The 22,385-nt window shown below is 39.7% G+C and overlaps 1 long non-coding RNA gene across 1 annotated transcript; it reads right to left on the bottom strand.

Annotated features, from left to right (window-relative positions):
- Positions 1 to 8,085: 8,085 nt before the first annotated feature.
- On the bottom strand, positions 8,086 to 11,619 carry LOC140002549 (uncharacterized). Its single transcript, XR_011809361.1, has 3 exons — positions 11,480 to 11,619; positions 8,913 to 8,997; positions 8,086 to 8,308 (listed from the first exon to the last, which is right to left on the bottom strand). It is a non-coding gene; the product is annotated as an uncharacterized lncRNA (long non-coding RNA).
- Positions 11,620 to 22,385: the final 10,766 nt, after the last annotated feature.

The raw sequence follows: 22,385 nt of genomic DNA, 5'->3' as shown, positions 1-22,385 counted from the left end.
GGTTCTGTACTCGGTGTGAGGTTTGCTCTCGCTGTGTCAGAGCTGGAGGCTGCGTGAAACCTTTCCTGTAAATGTGGATGCAGCCCCTGGCCGCAGAAAGCATCCCACATCCCCCTCATGGTACCCACACTGTTGTATGCCACCCTGATCCCCTTCCCCATTTGCACTGAGGCTTTCCTTGGTGAGGGATGGAAAGCAGATGTGTAGTTCTGTATGGGGCTGTGCCTGAATTTTACAGCTCTTTTTGTCTGGCAGTCACAGGTTTCCTCACCAGAATTCAGCTGGCAGCAAAGCTCCAGTTCTGCCATACTCTTCGCTTTATGAGTAATGAGGTTTATTTTTTATGCAGTATAAATGTGAGCACAGCTATTTGTAGATATGTGTTAAAGGGATTTGTAACCATGTGAAATTTGTTTCTATTTACTGCAATGTTTTCGATTAAAGTAAATGTGTGTGTGTGGGGGGGATATAGGAATTAATTTCCTCTACCTGTGTCATGACACCCAGGTAAAGTAAGCCAAATGTGGGGATAGGTCATCTGAAGGAAAAGTTATGTGCAGATTTTCCCCAAAGTGTGTGTGAAGTGAAGAGGTGAGAGCCAAGGGAGGGCAGCGGGTGCAATGTTGTAACTCCCTGAGTACACCTGGAAAGCTGCTGCCACAGAAGACATGTCTGCAGTGGTGTCAAACACTTGATGGTAGTAGGAGACAGGAGCACAGATTGCTGCTTAGGTCTCTGGGCTTTGGGACGTAGTCTGGTCGTTGGATTGCCTGTTTACACTGCTTTAATTGTTTGAGATATCTGGATTAAAGCTGGAGTGTACACACACATAGGCAGAGCTTCGATTTGCTCTCCTGTGCCTCTGACTCTCTTTCCTTCCTTCTTTCCGCCAGTGCTCCTCGCTCCTGCTGATAACATTGTATGTGCAGGCTGACCCTTACACTCTGCCTGCTCCTATACTCAGCCTGATCTTATGATGCAAGAATAGTTAGCAACACAAGATGGAGCATATTGATTATATATATATATATGTAAATCATTGCAGAACTCATTCAGACACAATTCTATCCTGCATTCCATTGCTGGTTGTGTAGTCTGTTTCCTTGCTTCATTTGTAGAACAGCAGAACTAGTGGAAAATGCTACTTTTTATGTTTTCAAATATGCTTCTGCATTGAGAGAAGCCTTTCTCTCACTATTCCTCTCTATCCTGCGTGCCTCCTAGTACTACGCAGCAGTAAACAAGCATCTGTTGTTCAGCTGCTATTCACCTTTCCCTTTTGTTCTAGCCAATTTTGTTGATACAGTATGAGAAAACAAGTCAAGAGAAAGGGTTATAATGTTTGTTTCTAAGAGCCATAGTGAGAGTTACATTTGTACTTCTGACTTGTTGTCTCTTATTGCATAATAAAAAGTGAAGAAGCCAAGTACTTTGTTATAGCAGTAGAAAATACTTGTGCCCACAATTTAACCCTTCAAGTCATACATAGGAAATCAAAGCATAACCCATAGATTTTAAAATGACTGAATACATCGTGGTGCAATACTTCCTAAAGCTCTGCAGATCAGAACTGGAGTCCTGGCAAGCTGGTTGTAAAAGACATCTTACAGCTTTTATATGTTCAAATGACCTTTATTTACACAATGATTTGTGGAAGCATAAGCCAATTTCTAAATTAGGCAGTGCAACTATTAGAGAAGCCAGGAAGAGGCTGGAGTCTTGAACTGAATGTTATCACTCAGTGTGTCAATAGTGACTTGAAAGAGTTAATAATGACTGTAATTGAACTGATATTACTTTTGAGTATCTTATGGCCATTAAAGGCATTTTTTCTTACTAATTTCTTTAAATATCATAGTCAAATTATGCAGACAAAACTGTTCTATATAAAATATGAAGAAATAATTATGGAGTTCAATGAAATATTTCTGTTGAGAACAGAATAAGGCATAGCTGCTTTCTAACTTAAAATATTTTCTCATTTACAAAACTTGTAGAAAAAAAAATTGTGCTTTTATTCTGTTGGTATGTTTTTAGTATCAGGTAAAACTTCAACACAGCTCATCAGAGTAATTAGCTATTTACCATTTAAATTGTGGCGAAAGTATCTTAAAACTTCTTTTGTGCTCTTATCGCTTTTTAAGGAGCACATTTATACACAAATTGCTTGGCATCCCTATATCAAGGCTTTGATCTCCTGCACTATCAATTGTTGGCTCAGGTACAAGAGACTGTAAAATATACAAAGCTGTCTGCTCTAGACTCCAGTTGAAATAAAAAAGGTGGCTGTTTATACACAGCCACTCATTAGCTAAGTCAGTCAATATTTACATGATGCAAATATAATGTCTTCTTTATGTTAGATAAATTATTTAATGCAGTCCTATGAAACTTCCTTTCAGAAGTCTAACATTTAAAAATAAATAACTTAGTTCCTTAACTGAAGTCATAGCCTGCATACAGTCCTTTTATCTATTTTCTTTTTCATCCCAACTATTTGCTCAGCTTGGTAAAAATATTAAGGTGTGCTTTATGATTGATACATAAAGCCATTTATGATTTTGTTGCCTTATAATTATTTTTGAAAATGTTATTAAGCTACTCAGCTAGTGTTACATCTATTTTCCAGTTTCACTGTTAATGCCGTATGCTACAGGCTTCCTCATTACACCATGATTTAAGAATTAAAGTTCAAGCCTATAGGAACTAGCAGTTGCTAGCATAGCCCATGTGCCTTGCTGACAGAAATGCACGCAGTGCATTAGATCACATGCATCTGTTGATGACTTGTTTCTTGATTAATGCTTTCCAACAAATTAAGGCTAGAATCAATGCTGTGTTTCTCAGGTTGTGCCTCTGTCTATTAGGACTTTTTGTTGATCTCTGGCCTGTCTCCCTTCTGGCCCCTTGCAGCAGCTGTAGGTAGAGGAAGAGCCTGGAGCTCTGGGTCTTCTCATTATTTTAGTATTTGAAAAGGCACACAAATGCCATGATTGGAAATGATTATAACAGTAAACAAGGCAGTAGCAGCATCTCTTGGAACAAATGGAAATGAGGAGGAAATTATTTCTGGATTTATGTCCATATAAGAAAACACTGCATATCTGTCCTTGCTTTTTCAGATACGGAAGGTGTTAAATCCTAAGCTAAAGTTAGGTTTTCAATATTTACTGCTTTCAGCATGTGGCTCAGAATCTTAAATGTGTGTATATATATATGTATATATATATATATGTATATGCACATAATGGAAAATATTTTCCTGTTAATACATATTTCTAGCTGTTACCTGTGCAGTTCTGTCATCCTTGGAGCATTTCTGTGGTAGATTATGTTAGCAGCATCTTTGTGTAAGTGTTTCAAAATATGTTTCAGAGCTGTACAAATGCAAGTGACATTATTTGCAGATGCCACCTGTGACAGTTTTAGCATTTTTATGTGTTTCTTCAGTGGCTCCAGTAATGACTGTTATCTTCAATATTATTACACCTAACAGTTGTTTGTATACAGCTGTCATTTTCTTAGTGAAAGTCCTCTGATTTCCAGCCTAGGTAAGACACGAAAGCTGTTTATGTCCTAAATAAAGATAACCAAGGAGTGTTTTGTAAGATGACCACAGATAGAGCTTTGGTTTTTGAATACAGACAGGTATATTCCACAGAGAAAAATAAAACATAAAGCAATATTTTCTATCTTGTATTCCTTTTAAAAAGGGGGAGGAAAAAAAAGTTATTTTGTTCTTGCTCCACCCTGAACATTCTACTTGAGGACATTCCAAGAAATTCCACAGGTACCAATGACACCTGAAAGAATTATGACCCTGCTATTTTATTTTTTTTCAGTTCATCTTCTTACTGATGAGTCCAGGAGAACCACACAAAATGAATCATAGTCAGGTGAATTTTTAGAAGAAAGGATGTACCTGATGATGACTCCTTGCACTTCCAAGCTATCTGAGGGGCCAATGCAGGTCTCCCATCCCAAGCTCTTCCAGTCCCTAGAAAGTCAGTGGGATAGTGCACATGGTCCACAAACTCTGGGAGACCTGGCAGCTGGGTGGTCCCAGCTCCAAGAGGATCCCTGCTCCATGTCCACCTTCTGCCAGGCTTGTGTCACCCATCAAAGCTGAGATGAAAAAGCTGTGATTAGATGTCTGTTGCTCAGACCCCCTCTTAGATGAGTGAAATCAGGCTGTGCAAGGAGGCTGGGGAAATCAAATGATGTCAGATCAAAAGTGTCATGTTTGCATTGTAGGGAGGAAGGCAGGGATAGTAAAACAAAGGCTGTTCCGAGGCCATTTGCAAGTTCATGGTGGTTGATGTGGTTTAACCCAGCAGGCAGGTAAGCACCATGCAGCCGTTTGCTCCCCCCCCACACCTGTTAGTTGAGGGAAAGAGTTTTGAAAAAAGATTAAAAAAAAAAAAACATGTTGACATAAAGACAGTTTAATAGGACAGAAGGAAAGGAATTATTACTACTAGTAGTAATGATAAAATACAACACAAGTGATGCATGATGCAATTGTTCACCACCCACTGTCCAGGCAGCTCCCAAACACCTGCAGCCCAGCCAGCTCCCCCGGTTTTATTGCTCAGCATGAGGCCATAAGGTATGGGACATACCCGTGGCCAGACTGTGTCAGCTGTGATGGCTCTGTCCCCTCTCACCTCCTGGTGCACCCCCAGACCAGCTGCTGGCAGGGCGGTAACTCTGAGAGGCTGGGAAGTCGTCGGCTCTGTGCGAGCACTGATCCGCACCAACTAAAGCATTGTGTGTCATCAGCATTCTCATTTTAAACCCAAAATACTGCACCATACCAGCTACGAGGAGGAAAATTAACTCTATCCCAGCCAAAATCAGGACAGTTGAGTGTTTGAGGCTTACTGCATATCAAAACCATTGATTGAAGTGGTGACATCTCTCACTGGAGCCTGCAGTGCTCCCAGTCCAGACCAGAATGCTGACAGCTTGCCTTTGCCTATCTGAAACGTGCTTGGGCAAGCAAGATAACCCCACCAGGACGTACTGTTCCTCTTGTTTCCTTTGTGAATATTTCACACCCACCTCTAAGTGCTGCCTGGCGCCAGTGTATGCAAGGCTATGTGCGGGAGGCCTAGGCTGGCACACGGCAGCCTGACAGGCTAGGCCTCCATGCCGCGCCAGGGGCTGGGGCTGTCCGCTGACTCAGGGCTTGTAGCCATCAGGCTCCTGGGGGCTGGAGGCACGGTGGAGCCAATGCACTTGATTTTAAAGTGGGAGAGAGCTGCAAGATCCTCTCTTCACACAGCATTTCCTCCTTGAAGTGGTATTACTGTTGGCTCTAAAGCAAGCGTGTTCTCACACTAAAGATTACACTAAAACCCACCATGTATTATTTATAGAGTAGCTCCCAGGGAATATTTCCTAATTTGAAGGAAAAGCTTGTGGATTCTTGATGGTCAAAAGATTTTCTACTTATTTGACCACTCATTTTCTACTCAGATTTGACTACTGTGAAATGATTTCCTGTTATTAGCATAAAAGAGATGTTTTGTGCTATTGCTCCTTCTGCCTCAAAGATGTGAAAATACAGGTTTACGGTGTCTAGTGAAGGAAAGCAAAATCATCTGTTAAGGTCTTTACAATGATCCTGTGTGATTCAAACCTGTGCGGTATGATGAACTGCAATGTGGGTGTAGTCTCCTTTGTATTTTATTTATGTGAAAATAAAAGTCATTACACTTCATGTGTAACAGCTGATGGTAACTGGTAGGTTTGGGTTATTTCTTTCTAGACATATGTGCTGCATATGTGTCTTTGAGAGCAGAGGAGCATACATTAAAGTTGTGAGGACAGTATATCAGTGAATCTCCCCATGCTACCAATTAATCTCAGAAAATGTTCATGTAATCCCTTCACAAATATGTAAATGCAGTGCCACTATAGGTCTGGCAAATAATAAACATTAGTTATCTTATCCTGGGCTTTTCCTTCATGTAATTCTCAGCAATAATTTAGTCCTTGTCTTCCACTCTGAAGGATTTAAATGGAATGACCTTAATTCTGGTTTTGTTTGCTCTCTATCTACTAAGCAGCTGCAGTGAAGACGAAGACAAACAGTAGATTAACAGTGGTACCTTTTATAAGGCTGATTAGTTCTTAAAATATGCTCAGTGGAAAGAAAAAAGCATGAAATGAGGGCTGAGAGAGAGGCTTTTACTCTTTTCATTGAAACAGCTATGTTTCTTTCAGTAACCCACAGATACTGACTTTTCAATGAAATATTTCTTGCAGGGTGGTTGTTTTTTTTTGCCAGCACAATGCATGGCAATTCAGAAATACAAGGTACATACTTCTAAAACAATTTGACCTCATTCATTTTTGTGTTTCAGATGAGAACTTTGTGGTGGATGAAATAAAAATACTGGTATGACGTAGCATCCATTTTTAATTTATTTTTTGATTATATTATCAGTTAAAACCAATACTAGACTTGATGCAGGTGATAACTGGAATGGGTGCAGCTGGTACTCCTGCAATTCATAAGTGTTTTACAGAAATATATTTTCCACACATCCAAAGTGTGTAGGAGTGAAGTGAATTAAGACAACAGGTTGACAATATGGCTTACACTGTGGTCTAACAGCATCTGAAAATGCACTACAAATTTTAGGACTGGATGTGGAAAATTGTCTATCCAGTCAGCCAGCCAACAAAATGCACGTATTTGTGCTGGTGTTAGTTGAAGCTACTGCCAGGTGAAAGGGTAATATAATGTCTCAATCGGGATTTCTGTTATTATATCTCCCCCAAAAGGTTACCCCTTCAGTAGCACATGGTCTGCTCCGTTTGCTCATTACCAAAGTGGAGTGGAGAGCAAGCTTGCCAATGTGGCTGGCTTGCTAAATCAGTCACATCCCCTTCCTGAAGCACCTAGGCATTCCTTAGATGTCTCCCATCGAAATCCTGACCTAGCCTGACCCTGCTTATCAACCGCTTGTTGTTCTTTCAAAGAGTTGAAAGGATTATGGCAGATTAGCTAACACTGCTCCGGTCCCTATATTGTTTTGTGACTTGCAGGTCTATAATAAAAATAGAATAGCAGTTTTGAAGCAAGTTTTAACAGCGGACATACTTGTAGTTTGCCGTAGCTCATGTTTTATACAGCTTAATTAATTTCTTCTTATTATTATTTATTAATTTATTTTTAATTCCATGTTCATCAGCAGCTAGCTATTGGTTTTTGTTGTTGTTGTTTTTCCTTATTTTTAAGGATCTAGTTTAGTTGTAATGAAATGTATTTCCTATCTATTAAAATCTATCTTCTGTGAGGAATTTTTCTTTCTGATGCAAAATTTGTTTGTGTTTGTTATAAAATATGCATAAATGCATTTTTTTCATCCCATTTTAATGTCTGTTTTGATTTTTTAAGTATAATTGTTTATGCATCTAACTCCATCCAAAAATACCACAAGGTATTTGGGCATTAAAAATTTGGGTTCCTAAGAAGAGTTTTTGTTTGGAGTTGTAGCTCAAAAGAAAAAAAAAAAAAAAAAAAAAACCACAAACAGAACGTGCACCACTCTTTTGTGATTTCAGTTTAAAAAACAAAATGGCTTAAAAAAAAAAAAAAGAAAATAAAATGGACAGAAAGGAAGACAGCTGTTCCAATGTTGAGGCAAAGGGAGAGTCAAGCTCCCAAGCAACATAGAAACCTGAATTTTGGAGTTTGCAATAATGTCAAGTCTGAATGAAGGAATTAAATTTTGACAGTAATTTCAAAGCCCGTCTTTCCAATAAGAACTGAAGAACTGATGTCATCAAGTTGCCTGTAGACAAAAACAAAACAATGTGGCACCAGTTCACTTTCTGAAAACTAGTTCTGTAGTTCAAATCTTATCTCACATTGCTTTTTGACTTAGTGGGCTTCTGCATCATTACTCCTTGTGTATCACAACACCTATGAAAGCAGAGTCTTGCTCTGCAGAAGCCTGAAAAATAATATACGTTTTTTAATTTCCAACTGATTGTAACAAATTTGTGTCCTTAGTGATTTTTTTAATTATTTTTATTTTATTTTATTTTGTGAATGAAGTCTCCTTTGAACTTGATTTTCATCTCTCTAGTCAAACAGAGAGAGCTCCACCTGCTCATGAGAACTGTTCAGCGGTCTTCATCCTCATCATCTTCATCCCACCTGGTTACCGTGTTATGTTCACAGGACAGACTGGGGGCTCAAGAAGCTGCGTTTTTTTCTGGTTTTATTAGGAGAGAGCTTTTCGAAATTCTAGGAGTGGAGTTGCTCTCATTTGGAAGTTGAAGTGTGGGCCTGTGGGAGGAAACGTTGGTAGCAAGGGCTGTAATTGCCTTCTGAGCCCCCCACCCAGACAGCTGTAAACAATTCAGCATCTCTTCTCTTTGCACTTCAAGTTAAACAGATGTGAGACAACCTTGGCCTGAAAACAGCCTAGACACAGTAGTTGTGTTGCTCTGGCTTGTCCTGATAAGCCCTGCTGAGGTGCAGGAACACGGAAGATTTAGCAGTTGTCATTTTCCTTGATCCCTGTCTAGAGCAAGTCCCTTCTCTCTCTCTCTCTCTCTCTCTCTCACTTCTGACTGTTAGGTATGCAGAACAAACTCTTATTTTCTCTTTGTTGCCAAGTTATTAATTGATGTTCAGGAGAGGATGGGAGGAAAGAATCTTTGTCTGGCTCTGAAAAGCACCAGATGTGCTTTTTTGAGTCGAGGAGAGGAATTAATTAAAATGAGGTAATAATATTAATCTGTCGACTGCGGTTAACGTTGACTGCAACAGGAGGGGGAGCTCTCAGCGCATCAGGCAGGGGAAAGGGGTCTGGTGGGGAGCCCGGCAATCCCAAACCAGGGAAGGCTGGGGGATGGAGGACGTCTTGTCACCCTCTCGGTGGCAATACCTGTGTGACTCTGGTGGCTGCTGCCACACTCAGCCCGGAGCCAGAAGCAGGAATGAATATTCAGTGATGAATGCCGGTGGAAATGCTGATGGGAGGAATGAAGTACAAATTAAGAAGCATTGGGATTCTTCTTAAAGTGTGTCTGTTTTGATTGCTATTTCTGTAGATTTTTTGCTATGTATTATATTGTTTAACAGAGCAAAAGAAAAACAGAATACATGTTTACTGTGTACTAAGCTGTAAGTACCTTTTTCAGACATCAGTAATCATCCTTTCCAGCTGAGAAGGCAATACACTTGCAATAGAGCTCTCCAAAAAACAGCAATTGTCCTATTTTAATGTTTCTGAAGCTATCCCTTATGGAAAAGCCCTCCTGAATTTTATAAGAGTAAAATGAACAGGTCTATATAGCAATTTCATAGAATTAAAAGAGAATTAGGAATTCAATAGCAATTACACCTCTGCTGTAGACGAGGCTGGCATTAGCTGATGTAAGGCTGCGTGCAGACCTGCTTCTGCTGTGCAAGTAAACAATCTGCTTGCATATCCACAAGCATGTTGTATGCTGACTTGTCCCCCAGCCTCAGAGGTGCCTGAGCGCCTGGCTGTGCCCAGGGCAGGGGCGAGCAGGAAGAAAGGGGTCCAGCTGTGGCCAGACCTGTGCCCGCTGCAGAAAGTGGCCTGGATGTGGTCACTGCTGCTCGTGCTTGTGAAAGGCCAGCAGGGCCTGAGAGGAGCTCAAAGTAGAGAATCATGTCAGCATTTACATCTGGTGACTATTTGTATGAAGACTGCCCATTTCTTCAGTTTTTAAAAGTAATTTCCGAGGATAAAAATGTTAGAAATAACAAGGATTTGGGGGATACGTAATACCCATGGGAAGTCAATTTGCCGCAGGTGCCCAAGTCACTTCATTATTTTTGAAATCCCCACTCTTAGGCTTTAAAAGTGCATGGGCACCATGATGGGACAATCTTCTTTTTTCCACCCAAAGGACAAACCACTTTTCTGTTGTGAATAATAGATACTTAAAAGTTTCATATTTCTGGCAATTTTTTTTTTCCATTTTCACCTAAACTATTTTGGCATTAGTTAAAGAGATACTCTGTGGATTATGTGCTCGTATTGTTCCCCCTGCAAGAAAATCAGTTTCTCCTATTTTTACTGGATCATTTTTCCTTTTAGACTCCCAGTCTGACAAGTGGTGGTGCTGAGAACCTGAGAGGCAAAGGCTTCTTTCAGGCACTCAGTGTGTGGCACCAGCAGTCCCCAGTGCAGGAGACACAGTGGGTATGGAACAGTCCCAGCCCTGCCGGGCTCCAGGAACAATCCAGACCAAGAATTCTGGGGAGAAAAAAAAAAAAAAAAAAAAAAAAGGGTCAAATGTCATTCTCATTTTACAAAAGTGAATAGGAAAAAATATGTTAACAGGTATCACAGCCCTACTTCAGCCACTTAGTGCAGTTTTGCAGAATAGGCAAAGCCTGTGGCATCAGCCGAAATCTCACCTGACTGTGAAATTTCACCTGGGCCTGTGGGACACCAGCCCATTAAAGACACATCACTGAGCTGCATCATGCTGGGGTGAACCCCAGTAGATGCTCAACAGACAGTGGGTGTACCCCAACTGTTTTACAGGTATGCTGGGCTACCTGCAACAGGCATTTCTGCCTGCTCACTTGAAGACTCTAGAGTTTTATTGATAAATTAGTGCTGTTTTTTCTGCAAATCCATGGAACTTTGGTGACATCCAGTGACAGGTTCTGCTGGAAGGTGTTTTTTCCCCTGGAATGACAGAAGGGAAATGCTGGTGCCCTGCTGCTTTCCCCTAATGGTGTTAGCAGGTGAATCTGAATATAGGCTGAAAATCACATGTACTTGAACCATGTACTAGTGACTTTTATAGGCAGTTGTGATTTTACCTTGGCTTTATGTTCGATCTTGAAACCATAAATTGCTGTTGGCTGTTAATTAATCACAATTTAAAGCAAATATTTTGCCCCATGATCGATTTAAATAAGCAAAGGTGCCTTTGACAAACTTTCTTAGGGTTTCCCCCCTAATGTTCTTCTGATTTGAGGTATCTCTTAAAGCAAATGTCTGAACATCAAAGTCAAAACTGTGAATAGTGCATGATGGTTTTTTTGTTTGTTTGTTTTTCAGATTAATAGTGGAGCAAATACTCATTTATTGGGGGAGGGAGGGGAGAAAGGGGTGAGGAAAAGAAAAGAACCCAATCTGACAGCGATACACAAAGTAATAAACTAATTGTGGTAGCTTGCTCAAAAAGGGAGGCATTTGTGGATGAAATTTCTGACAACAAATTATTACATTCACCTCTTAAAGTGTAGTGTTTTAAGCTAAATAGAATCAGGTTCAAATGACACTGTAAAATGGAGAGAAATAAGTGATGCTAAAACCGTGTCATTAAAAACTATATTCAAGCTAAATTGCAAAATGGTTAGTTTTGTATAGTAACATTCAAGTCCTGGCAATTGTTCTTGTAATAAATATAATTTCTATAGCATTTTCTTAGATTATTCAGTTAATCGTTGGCGCTGTTTTACCTCTTTACAACAACGCGCACTTTCTTTTAAAAAGGAACTTGGTTATTTCTTTGGTCAGGGCCTATTTGCTCCTTTTTTATGGGAGATTTTCAATACTCGGCAATGCTGCCGAGCAAAAAAGGTCCATCCACTTCACTTGTGATGCCTCGTGCATTACCTAAAGCACAACAGAACAATGGCAGACAACAGAGCCTTTCTCCCCGCTAACAATGCAGTCACCATGACAACCAGCAGAAGAACGTTTGGCCAGAAAAAGCTTGGAGCTCGGCGGCCCAGACTAATCAAAAAATGGAATAACATGACAACAATTACACTGATGAGTGAGAGGGAAGCTACGGATGCATTCAGACACCTATGGCACTGCAGACTGGATGCATTCAGCATTTCTGTTTAGTGTCTTGTGTTTTTTAAGAGCAGGTAAATAGACGAGATCGAATTGTGTAACAGAATGTCAGCGCTCTCGTTAAATTGAAAATTCCTTTTCTTTTGCTCTGCTACTTCAAGCACACTGAAGAGGCTTTAGGAGAGATGAGGTTTTGAAGTGAAATATGTAATAGATACAATATGAGTGTCACAAGGCAACTTTATTTAGCTTTAAAAATGTAAACTTGGATTTTCAAACACACGGATGCAAATAAATATGGCCAGATTGTGCAGCGAATAACTGACCTCACCTTTCCCTTTAATTCCAGAAATCTGGACATGTGTCAAACATTGATTAGAAGTGATGGCTTGTTTATAAACCAACCACTTGTGTGTATTCATATCCACTGTAAAATATATCACAGCCTTTTGTACAGACCTTTGCTCCAGCCCAAGGCAAACTTGAACTGCAAGCGTACCTGTGCCACAAACCAAGCAACAGACATAACACTGTACTTCTCTGAAATACCCCAAATTTAGCTTTGTGCTAATAGCCTCCTATTATAAGCTCCCAATTGTATGATATAGTTCTGGTATTTTCTTTATAGGAAAGGGGGAAGGGAATTTCCACTGCTGTTGCAGGAAAATGCATCTGTGATTTCTACTGTTAAGAATAATTTATACATTTTAGGGAGGGGAACAGAGGAGGGAAACTGCTGTTTAAAAACTGTGAGGTATCTGGGGATAGCCAGGAAGTGTTTCGGTAATTTGGAAACAGCAGTGGGCACAAATCCCTGGCCATTTCTTTGTGTTTACCTAACAATGGCATGCGATAGTTGTGCTGACAATCCTTTCCATACTGCTCTGTGCCTAATCCAAAATTGTCTCTATGCCTGCTCCTGCCTTCTTTCATGCCCTTGCTGGCTCCTTAGTATATCCTGTGGCCAGCTTTAGTTATCATGTGGAATTAATTGCTTAAAAGCACTATCTGAAAAAAATGCTTGGGCAAATCCTTGTGCTTGCTTGAAGTACTTTGAACTTGACTGGTTGTGTAAAGGCACCTTTGGCCATTGCAAAGAGAAAGCTGGATATGTTCATAGCAGGTATAAATTCTTGCCTGGCACAGCCATCAGCACTTATCACTGAGTCTCCCAACACATAGGATGGGCACCAAGGATAGGGCATGCACAACAACTCAACAGACCAAGGATACCAAGCTACAGTAAAACCAAACAGCACCTCATATGCAGTGGTCATCTCTTTATGTTGGCACTATAAGAGATTTTAGGCTGCTTACATCTGGTCTGCCACTCTCCCACTAAATTCTGCTCTCTAACTTGCCCATCAGATTCTAAGCACCATTTTCACATCTAAGTTCAACAGTCATATAGGCATGGATGCATAAAGATCTTTAACCCCATATGCTTTTATTTATTTATTTTCACACATACAGAACTCCTTCCCTCTTGCCCTCTGAGATGTCTGCATTTCACTCAGGTACTGATGCTGGTCACTTCCTTTGTTCAGCCATCTAAAACCCACCATCCTACCAAAACTGGCAAATGCTTAGTTGAGCTCAGGCTATTTGGAAGTAACGTTCCCAAACCAGAAATTAACTTCTCACTCAACATAAAAATGCCAACCCCCACCACACTTGCCTGGGAGTCTGGGGTATTGAAGCTATGAAGAGAGACAAAGGCAGATTAGAAGGTGAGCTTAGGTTGTTTACTGGGTACCGTTTACATTAAATTAAATGAGGTGTTGGAGAGATTAGATGGAATAGGTCTGAGTGATAATGGTAAAGCTTAGCAGAAACCATCAAAATAAGCCAGAAAGGGTGGAAACGAGGTTAAGTGAATAGGGGCTATGTTGAAGACTAGCTCAGTTAAGCCATAGCTATGCTGGAGAGTAGGGATAGAGAATAGATTAATCTAGAACAAGGCTGGGACTCTTACCATGGTTTGCACACTAACATGCTTGCCCTAGCACGCTGTAGCCTTTGGATCTGTCCCCTCTCCTCTTATATCAGGCCTGTCATTGCCACCCCTGGCCTTCTCCTGTTTGTCCTAACGTTAAACATTAAAAGACCATATTTCCCCTCTTTTTATATATATATATTTTTTTTCCCCACAGAAGACCATGTTTTCCTTTGCTCTACTTCTGGCTCTCCTCCCAGTTAAATACCCTGAAGCATCCATGAAGGGAGACACAGAAAGAAGATAAGTCATAGGATAGGGTGCTTTTTTTCTGCTAGAAGTGGGGCAGCAAATGCTTCACCTGCCTGTGAGTTCCTTGTGACACACCTTGAACAGTCTAATATACCTTTGCGGCAGGCCATTTTCTTCAAAATATAGCTGTCTCCAGAAATTTAACTCTGCAAGAGAATAGTAAACGTGCCTGTTCAGGAAATGGGCAGACTGGAGAAGAAGATCCCAAGGCATTTGGAATTGTTACAGCATCTCTGTCACATCAAAGTATTTTGTAAAACCTTAGATATACCACTTCTAGTTTATACATGTGAAAACTCTTAATAAAAAAGCGTAACCTATTTTTGATAAAGAAAACCCAGTGTTGCACTTTCAAACCTATTTAATCTTTTTTTTTTTTTTTTTTTTTCCCATGGGTAGAAACCATATATTAGACAGCCATCAACCTTTAAAATTATCGTACTCAAAAGGTAGGTGCCCAGGTAACCCAAAACCATCAAGTAACATGTGGGTTATATATGTGAAAATACAGTATCAAATGGATTTCTAAACAAAAAGTTGTGAGGAGAGGAGAAGAGAAGACAAGACAGGAAAGGACAGGACAGGACAGGAGACAGCAGAATAAGGGCCAGGATAGTAGACATCAATACTGCAAGACAGGGTCAGAGCATGAGGGAGACACAGGAATAAGGAATGGGGAAAGAAAGAACATCCCCTGAAGGACCTAAAGAGGATATTTACTCCAAAAGTCTCGCTTCAGGATCTGATCTGGCTGCTTATTTCAAAGAAACAAGCCCTTTTATTACTCACACATGTATACAACCTAAGGGGATGCTCCATAGCACACACACAAATTCTGTGTATCATTTATATGTAGTGAAATATGTCATTTTCCTCTGTTAAATTGTGCCAGGAAGCTTTATACACTACTGAGGTCAGGATACTGGTGGTCTGTATTAGCCCAGGGCATTTTTTGCTGTTTTAAATACAGGTGCTATGTTTGCTCTTTTCAGTCAGATAATACCAGCCTGAGTTGATAGATTTTTATTTTTACTCCTTTCTATAGGGCTCACAATTTCATGTGTCAGTCCTTTCAGTAGTCTGGGATGAAGGTTATCTAGTGTACCTTCCTGGAGCACATTGAGTTCTTTGAATTCTTCTTACACCTAAGATGGAAAAATCTATTCTAACCATTTCTATATACTTTTCCCATTAGCCAAGCTGCTTTTGTTCCCAGCTTCCACTTTGTTACCCTAACTGAAACCTAAAGTAAAATAATGATTTAGTTTGTGGGCTGTACAGATGTTATATTTAACCTTATCCTCTTTTCTTTGATCCTTCTGTCTTTATGGTTGAAAGCAGGGAACATTTTTACTGCTAGTTTTCACCTTCTTTTGAAAAACATTTTGGGCAAAACCCTGACCTGGTCTTCCCATTACTTCAATGTAGTGGAAATATTTGCTTTCTCTTCAATATGTTGCAAATGCAAGATGTTTGAAACATGGTACTCAATCTTGTCTGATTTTACTGAGCACTGAGTTCTCCCTGTGTAATGTGTAAAAGTAAAAAAGCCTGTAAAAAACAATCTTTCTTTATATTTATCAGAATTATTAGTAACAAGTTAGAGTATTACTAATAAGAATGTTTTACTAAAGTGTCTGTACAAAAATTCTTTCACTGATAGGTTTCACTGTAGGTTTTGATATCAATGAGAAAAAAATAGTGTAATGAATACAAGAGACAGAGGAATAAATTAGTACCAGTTTGTATATATTATTATTTGCAGTATATGTATGTTCTAGGTTAAAGAAAGGCCTTAATGAATATAAAAACAAAACTCCATATGGCATTCTGTTCCAATTAATGGAAATGTTGTGTGGCCCTGTTTTCACATATAATAGTTTCTATTAAAACTATATCACTATTTTCCCCTTGTAAATGATTGCTATTTATTTATTTAGTTATTTATTTAAAGAAAGGACTGTAGTTCTTAGCACAGTATAACATTTAAACTGCTCTGGTTGCTTTTGGTGTTCAATCACCTCATTTCTTTTTTACTTATTTTCTCCTGGTATTTAAAAATCATGGTAATAGTTAAAAAAAATCTGAATGCAAGAAGAAACTTGTATTTAAGTCAGAAATAGAACATTGTTTAGTATATTAGCGGAACCAAGTTGAAATATTTATACAGTATATTCATTTTTTCAGTTGAATATGTCCTTACTGCTTTTTATTTTTCTCCTTTCCACATAGTAGCCGTATTCTGATCTGAGTTGCATTGTTTTGGACTTCTGATGTTTGAATTTTCCATCCATAATTAGTATTACTCCAGTAAACTTCAGGAATGACCTAAAGTACTACTCTTCACCATAGGGTGCTTGGGGCTATTTTTATGATCTAGTGCACTTTCAACAAGGGAATGATCTGCACTCAGACCTACACAGAGTGCTGCAAACACCTTTTGTCTCCCTGCTTTGCCCCCTCCATACCCATCACCTACTGACAGTATGATGATCTAGAGACAATTTTATTTATTTTCTTTTGCGCAGCCCCACTCCATTTCCATGAACAAACAGCAAAGACAACTCACCAAAGTGCAGCTGGCAGAAGTATTTGCAGAGGTATCAGACTTTGGGATATTCAAAGAGTCCCTTTCCATCCATTGATAGCTGTTTGAGTCCCTCATTGAATTTTCAGAGTTTGTTTGTTTGTTTGTTTGTTTTTTCTTCCCCCCTGCATCTTCTACTTTCCCTGGCCTGCTCACCCATCTTCTATTCCATGTCCAATGCTCCTCACTTTTCTTTCCATTAAGCATCTATCTACTAACTAAATATACCCATAAATAAAGTTTTATGCCTCTTACAGCCTGATCTAGACAGTCTGGCTGATGTAAAACCTAAGCTGTTCTTACTTAAGGAACTTGTTCTTGTAAACAGCCAAGAAGTCTCTGTTATTAAGGGCTAGCAGAAAAGTGGTTCATGCCACTAAATGCACAAGAAAAAGAATGCTAAAGATGAATGAACAACTGCACTTGCAAATAAGCAGTCTATCTCAGTTTTCAAAGTTTTGGGTTATTGTGTCCAGAACAAATGCTCTACAGGTTCATTTAACAAGCTTTCTAGGGGAAAGATAAGCCAATATTCTCAAACAGCACAAAGAACGCTGACAAGCAATCCCTGCCTGAATCTTAGAAGAGGTAAAAATGCAACAGTAGAAATGTCAGGCTGGGAATTTGAAACAGTCTCCATGTTTTTCGTTTCTTTTTAAGTCGAAGTGGGAAGAAGAATAATGCCTGGCCGACAGAATATCATCAAAGGACACAGGTGCTGCTTCTCCACAGACAAGAATCCACAAGCTGCCTGTTCTTTAAACTGCTGTGGCAGGTAGTCTGGTGTCAGCAACGGGAGTGGTTCCTCTGACACACAGAGGAATAGGCTGCCAGGAGGAGTCTTTTTGGGCTTGCAGAGGTGAGCTTGGGCTGTGGGGAACTGGGAAGCAAGAGAACACAGTCCTACCGTTCTGTCACTTCCCTCAGCAGTGCACCACAGAAGGAATCTGCTCAAGTACCAAGGGTCATGCTGTGGTCCTTGGGGTCATGGTGTGGGTCTCCAAGCTCGGCCAGTTGCTGATAAGAAGAGTTCATCAAGTCCTCAGGGCCTTGAATAAGAGAAGGTCTACTTCATATCTTCAGGTGAAAATGAGTATATTACGTGAGGACTTTGTCCAGAAGCCGTTATTTCTGTGCTCTAGATCTAATTCCCACAATGTTTATGTGTGGTGACCTGCAGTTTGTTTTTGTTTGTTTGTTTGTTTGTTTAAAGATTCTGGAACAGATCTTGGTTGTTTTAGAAACTACTATATTTTATTTAAATAATAACTGTCCCAAAATTTCTTCCTACCCTCTTATTTCATACAAGATCCTTCTAGTCTATCTTCATCCCTCATCCCTCATTGTCTTATTGAAAGTTCATGTGACTTCTGCTTGGTCAAATCTTGGAAGACTGCATTACTGCCCTTTTTCTGCCATTAACAATCGTCTCATCATTCACCTCCACAAGTTGTCATTTACATTCCAGATATCCAGTAATTCATATGAAAAATTGTTCTCAGAGAGTTTTTTGCAAAGGTCTCACCAAGATTTGTGTCACCCCCCTTTGCTTCTCTCTTCACATGAGATTCTTCACATAAGTTTCTCCTGGTGACAATTAAAGATACTCCCATCACTGCTGCCCACAAGCTACCAGAGCTAACAAATCCTAGGGAAGAGTGAGACACAATGTCACTGGAAAACCCATGACACAAACTCCTTCTAAGTAGCAGAAAGTCACTGTCTTATACAAAAAGACAAAACTTGGTTTTGTAGAGAATAAAAGTTAATTGATATCTTGGAACAAGAAAAGTGGTTTACCTCATTTTTATTGAACTAAGCAAGTAAATGCACTGAGCTCGAGAGTTTTAAATCAGACTTTTACAGGACATGTATTTTTACTTGGTGCAAAACTGAGAATATTTCCTTCCAAAAGAAACACAACCTTAAATAAAATCTAATGCAACAAAACAGCAATTTGAACTCTGAATTGTTTTCCAATACCTGACTATAGAGACATATAATCACTGGTGCTGCATTCTTAAATTGAAGTTAAAAAAGATGAGTAAAGAAATAATATCTAAATGGATATCAGTGGAAAATAGGATTATTTAAGGAGACTCATCTCCTAGGTGGATAAAAATAAGATATTCAGGTAATTTTCAGAATGCAAAGCTATCTTATACAATGGAGACAGCTAAAAAGTGCCATTTGCTAGCCTGCAGTGAATGATTTGTAGTCATCAGAATCCTGCAGGTAATTGAGGAAATCTGCATCGACGTATTCTGCACTACTGCAAGGATATTATTATAATGAGCCAGCGCGCATGGATGAGTGTAATTGCCCTCTAGTGCACAGCCTTGGAACTGATCCCAGCTGTGCTATAGGACCGCACTGCTCCAGAAAGAAAAAAGATCCTGCCGGTAAGTCTGAAAAGGGGGCAGCTGGATCCAAGCTCCGCTGGCGTCAGGTTGCTCTGAGTAGCCGTAGATGTGATAAGGGAGGGAATCCAGTTAGTGCACACCAAGACCATCCTGGGGTCTGAAACAACACATGGTAAGTGGAGACGTCTGGGGGATTTGCTGCAAAACCTCAGTGCTCTTCCAAACCCAATGCTAACATAGCCACAGACATTAGGAGCCTAGATAACCATGGACCTGTTTTGTATCGCTTCCAGTTGTTTGCTCAGGATTGTGTTACATGGGAGGCTCGAGTTTCATAGCCTTTTAACAAAATCTGGTATTTTTGTCAGTGCAGACCAAAAAAAAATAAAAATCCTGGAGTTTGTAATTCTTTCCTCATATGGGCAAGAAAATGAGTCCTGTATTCCCTGGGCAAAATCCTGTCTGCACTACTGTGCAAATATTAAGAGAAAGTGGTTGGCAAGTAAGTTCATAGCTCCAGCCTCCAAACTGGGTATTTTCTGTGAGTTACTTCTCACCAAGTAAAATGTAAGGATTTGTCAGTAAGGGAAGAAGATTTCTAAACAAATCATCACAATGCACAACATCTTGTCTCTTTGTGTGAGGAAATTCTTTGGCAACTTGTGCTTTTCACATCCATGTCTCACTATCAGGTTGTTCACGGATTTGAGATCTCTGTGGGTACTGGGGTTATGCGGGCATTCTAGGTAATTATGCACAGTATCTGCCTTCTCTCTGCCTTGTTCAGGGTTGCCTGACAACTATCCCGTGGCCTATAAGTAATTGATTATTGGCAGTATTTCAGTTCTTTGATTACTGTGAAAAGCTGCTATGGGTCAGGTAGGAATAAAATAATGTAAGGACTTTAATTCATCGTTGTCAATATTTTCCACTGATCTATTCTCTCCTCCATCCCTTGTGTTTCTGTCTCACAACTTCTGAGCCCACTGGCTGGTTTCAACCAGATTGAAATGATGATGCTCAAAGGTAGAGCAAGGATCTGAGTCCCAGCTGTCCTCCCCAGCTGGAGCTTCAGCCAAAACTGCATCAGCACCAGCCTTACAGCAGTGCCCCTACCCTGCTTCACCACACATCCATGTCCCCTGCACCATCCCCCAGCAGAACTGAAAGGAACAGAAGGCAAATACAGAAGGAACCCTTCCAAGAAAACATCATGAACAGATTTTACTGATAATGCCTACTCTGACAGCAAAGAAACAGTCACCATTGTTTCTTCAGTTGTAATTCCAGTTTGTAGGGCTGAGCTGTCCATTCTTTGTCCCTTACTATGCTTCCCTATAGCAAGCTGGGTTCTCATTGATGAAGACTCCTAAGGTCTTTCCAGTAATGTATGAAGTCTGGATTCCTTTTAAGTCAGTGGTAAAATTCCTACAGATTTTCACAGGACTTTTGTCCATAGGGATTTCAGTATATGCTCTCTCTTCACAGTTTGTCTTTATTTGATACCTCATCAAAGTTTTAAATCTGCCAAAGCTGTATCTAAGCATTTACATTCTTATAAAAATATCTACATATTTTCTAATCCACAACTTAAAAGAAAAAAATCAATTTCTGGAGATCATTTTCCTGTTTTTCACATCATTGTTCTTCTTTTCAAAAAGAATAAATACATTTGCAATGCAGTGAGATCCTTTCTACAATAGCACCTAAGAAATGGCCTCTGCCACCTGACATTTGCAGCAAAACTGTGTTATTACATTTAAATTTCCAAGTCTCAGTAGCCAGCAAGTTACTAGGGTTCTATTATAGTTGTGATACATGAACTGCACATTGTTATGGTAATGACTTTTTTTCCTTCCCTTTGAAGTGGCAGTGTATATACAAAGGATATCACATTGGTCTTGGAATGATATCTCCTTTACTTCAACTCTGTGTACTGTGCAGTAATCACAATTGCATAAGAAGGAATTAAAGCACATTATAACTCCAGGTTCAGCATTCATGCTAGCTTAACAATTCAAAGCTAAACCAAAGCATCTGTAAGTGCTAACTTCAGAATAAATTAGAAGAAATAAAAATGGTACTTTACCTGGCCATCAACCATGATGCCCAAGAAGCTGGTCTTCAAGTTCAAGGATGATGTTGGGGCAGAATCCAGATCTACGCGATGGCACTCAGGAAGCATCATGGTGGTTTACACTGGCGGTAAAAAAAACAACATTGTTTCTTCATATAGTCATTATAAAATATTACAGCTGACCAGATGGTGGAGCAATTACATTTCCATAGTTCTAAATGGCTATTTAGCTTATCCACTTGTGAACTGTTAATTAACATTGGAAGAGATATCATTCATGTTCAAAGGGAAGAAACAAGTATATTGGACACACTTAAACAAAGACTCGTGAATTTTATTAAAGCAGAGATCCAATTCTTTCACCTTGCTACTGACCCCAGTAAGAAACAAAAGAAACAAACAAACAAAAAGTCTTTGACAATAAGGCTATGGCATAAACAGATGAAGGGCAGGAAACTCAGGGAGCTGAGCAGTCCTGCGAGGACATGTGCACAACACATCACGTTGTTTTCTGCAAACAAGCTGAACCCCTCCAGCTGCATGGGTGAACACATGCTCCACTGAAGCTCACTCACACACATGGAGGGATGAGCTGCTGTGTGAATGTAACCCCCTCCCCCAGGACCAGATAGCACTGTCACTTGCAAAACGCTGTGTGGCTGGGGCAAACCCATGTGGGTATTTTTCTTAATTTATCTGCAACACAGAGAGTTTTTATTCAATAGTTTATCAGTGTGCTATTAAATTCTACTACAAACTAACAATTAGTTTAGCCAAACAGATACACATTTCAAAGTACTTATACTCCTGTACTGTTCTAGAATGATTTTTTTGCCATTGCCTTGATGTGGTTACACAAGAACAAATGCATTAATAAACAAAGGAGACTAAGGGCTGAAGTGAATAAGGCAGGGGAGGTTTTTAGGAAGAATCAATTAGACAATCAAATTTAAATGAAAAAAAAAAAAAAAGAAGACAATGCTTCTTTAAGACTGAACATAAAAGCAGAGAGGGGTTTCATGTAGTTAAAGCATTTAAGTTAAAGCATTTACTTTAACTGCTCAATTACTGCTCAGTTAATTCAACTGCTTGAATTAGTCAATTCAAGTTAACTTTCCTGAGTTCTTCCATGTAGACTAACCTTCAGTCTTCTGAAGACTGGGGTAATGCACTTGCTGCCTAGCTTCCAGACAAAGTCATCTGCATCTTCCTGCCCATGTGCTCCTGAGTCAGGTAGTTGTTGGGCCTTCTCTCTGTCCCTCAAGCAGGAAAGCATAGCCTGCTTTTA

Source organism: Anas platyrhynchos, chromosome 5 (genome assembly GCF_047663525.1).
Source record: "Anas platyrhynchos isolate ZD024472 breed Pekin duck chromosome 5, IASCAAS_PekinDuck_T2T, whole genome shotgun sequence".
Taxonomy (NCBI): domain Eukaryota; kingdom Metazoa; phylum Chordata; class Aves; order Anseriformes; family Anatidae; genus Anas; species Anas platyrhynchos.
Note: the sequence above shows the minus strand (reverse complement) of the source record. Positions and strands in the feature narration are given on the sequence as shown.